The 3,200-nt window shown below is 47.9% G+C and overlaps 1 pseudogene; it reads right to left on the reverse strand.

Annotated features, from left to right (window-relative positions):
* Nucleotides 1–1,028: 1,028 nt before the first annotated feature.
* LOC139276648 (U2 spliceosomal RNA) lies at nucleotides 1,029–1,208 on the reverse strand (annotated as a pseudogene).
* Between the last annotated feature and the right edge of the window lie 1,992 nt (nucleotides 1,209–3,200).

The following is a 3,200-nucleotide window of genomic DNA, read 5'->3' on the forward strand; positions in this document are numbered from 1 at the left end:
GGGAGGAAATCAAAAACTGACGGCCCATTTCGCTGCTCAATGTGGAGTACAAGATCCTGTCAAAGGTTATCGCCAACAGGATCAAGTTTGCACTTGAGCTGGTGATTCACCCGTATCAGACCAGTGCTGTCCCTGGCAGGAAGATCTCTGATAGTCTCACGTTAATCAGGGATACGATCGTCTCCGTGCGGAACGGAAGTGTCCTGTTTAATCAGCTGAGACCAGGAGAACGCCTTTGACAGCATATCGCCCACACGTTCCTGATGGACATACTGTCCAAAATGAGGTTTGGGGAGAGTATCCGCAATTGGATCCAACTGCTCTACACAGACATCAGTAGGGCAGTTCTAATCAACGGGTGGGAAACTGAAAGATTTCCGGTCAGATCTGGAGTCAGGCAAGGCTGTACTCTCTTCCCTGTCTTTTTTGTGCGCAGTATCGAGCCCGTTACCGAGTCCATCAGGATGGATGCGGTGATTATAGCGTTGACGATCCTAGGCAGCAGCGGCGCTAAGGGCAAGACCTCACTCTACATGGACAATGTCGCCATCTTTTGCTCGAATCCACAGTCGGACCGCAGATTGCTCACAAATTGCGACCAGTTCGAACTGACCTCAGAAGCGAAGGTCAATCGCAGCAAAAGTGAGGCCATGTTCTTTGGCAACTGAGCTGACCGATCCTTCATTCCCTTCACCGTGAAGCAAGTTTACCTGAAGGTGTTGGGAATATCGTTCAGAGTGGAAGGGGCATCCGCCAAAAACTGGGAAACGCGTAGCGCCAAAGTTAAATAAAACTGGGATGGTGGAAGCTGCGTTCCCTCTCCATTGCAGCAAAGAAACTAGTCATCAGGAGTGAGGTGCTCTCGGTGTTGATGTACGTGGCGCAGGTCTGGCCCTCCTCGGGCTGTACTTTTTATTTTTTTTATTTTTATTTTTTTATTTTTTTATCCAATTTCGTTCCAGATCAACTCAAACGCCAAAGATCACTTTGCGCCAATGTGTTTCATCTTGGGCCAAAAGGCCGAGGGGCGAAGTTGCACTGCTCCTGGAAATATTTGCAATACCAGGTCGGTGCATGGAGTGGACGGCGCATGCACCTGATCCAGCTCCCTGTCCAAAAATCAATTCAATATCATGTCCCTATAGGGGATATTAAACTGATAAGAACAGATACTACACTTGATCTTCGCAAAAAGGCCGAGAAGCTGTACTTGTTAATCTGCTTGTATACATAGAACACCATGCACTGAAAAACACCTGTGTGTCTTTGAAAGTGGGTCCGGAATATAATCTCCCGCTCTGGAGAAAGGGACTGTGGTACATTGGATGTGGGTCCGGAATATAATCTCTCGCTGGAGACAGGAACTGCGGCACATTGAATGTGGGACCGGAATATAATCTCCGCTGGAGACAGGGACAGTGGGACATTGGAAGTGGGTCCGGAATATAATCTCCCGCTGGAGACAGGGATTGTGGGACATTGAATGTGGCCCCAGAATATAATCTCCCGTTAGACACTGGGATTGTGGGACATTGAATGCAGGTCCGGAATATAATCTCCTGATGGATACAGGAAATGTGGGTTGTTATTTGTGGGTCCGGAATATAATCTCCCTCAGGATACAGGGACTGTGGAACATTGACTGTGTCCCCGGAATGCAACCTCTCGCTGGATGCAGGGATTCTGGGACATTGAATGTTGGCACGGACTGTAATTTGCCACTGGAGACAGGGACTATGCAACATTGAATGTGGCTCTGGAATATCAACTCCCGCTGGATACAGGGACTGTGGGACATTAAATGTTGGCCCGGAAAGTAATCTTCCGCTGGAGACAGGGACTGTGGGACATTGAATGTTGTCCCAGAATATAATCTCCCGCTGGATACAGGGACTGTGTGACACTGAATGTGGGTCGAGAATATAATCACACGCTGGATACAGGGACTGTGTGACAGTGAATGTGGGCGCGGAATATAAACTCCCTCTGGATACAGAGACTGTGGAACATTGAATGTGGATCCTGAATATAATCTCCCGCTGGATATACGGACAGTGCAACATTGAATGTGTCCGGAATATAATCGCCCGCTGGATACAGGGATTGTATGACATTGATTGTGGGTCCGGAATAAAATCTCCCTCAGGATACAGGGACTGTGCAACATTGACTGTGTCCCGGAATGCAATCTGTCGCTGGATGCAGGGATTCTGGGACATTGAATGTTGGCCCGGACTGTAATTTGCCGCTGGAGACAGAGACTGTGCGACATTGAATGTGGCTCTGGAATATAAACTCCCGCTGGATATAGGGACTGTGGGACGTTGAATGTTGGCCCGGAAACTAATCTGCCGCTTGAGACAGGGACTGTGGGACATTGAATGTTGGCCCAGACTATAATTTCCTGCTGGATACAGGGACAGTGGGATACTGAATGTGGGTCCAGATATAAACTTCCGCTGATACAGGGACTGTGTGACATTGAATGTGGGACTGGAATATAATCTTCCGCTGGATACAGGGATTGTGAGATATTGAATGTTGGTCCGGAATATAATCTGCCGCTGGTAACAGTGAATCTGGGACATTGAATGTGCGTTCGGAATATAATCTCCCGCTGCATACAGGTACTGTGGGATAGAGAACGTGGATCTGGAATATAATTTTCCGCTGGATACATGGATTGTGTGACATTGCAGGACCGAAATAAAAACTCCCGCTCGATATAGAGACTGTGGGACATTGAATGTGGGTCCAGAATATAATCTCCCGCTGGATACAGGGACTGTGTGACATTGAATGTGGGCCCAGAATATAATCTGCCGCTGGATAGAGGGACCGTGGGACATTGAATGTGGGTCCGGAAAAAATCTCCCACTGGATACAGGAACTGTGGGACACCAAATGTGGGCATGGAATATAATCTCCCACTGGATATAGCTTCTGTGGAACAAAGAATGTCGGTCCGGAACATAATCTCCCGCTGGCGAAATGGACTGTGGGACATTGGATGTGGGTCAGAAATATAATCTCCTGCTGGATACAAGGACTTTGGGACATTGAATGTGGCTCCTGAATATAATTTCGCGCTGGATACAGGGACTGTGTCACATTGTATGTGGGTCCGGAATATGATCTCCCGCTGGAGACAGGGATTGTGTGATAATGAAAGAGGGCCAAGAATATCATCTCATGCTATC

The sequence above is a fragment of the Pristiophorus japonicus genome, chromosome 11 (assembly GCF_044704955.1).
Source record: "Pristiophorus japonicus isolate sPriJap1 chromosome 11, sPriJap1.hap1, whole genome shotgun sequence".
Lineage (NCBI taxonomy): Eukaryota > Metazoa > Chordata > Chondrichthyes > Pristiophoridae > Pristiophorus > Pristiophorus japonicus.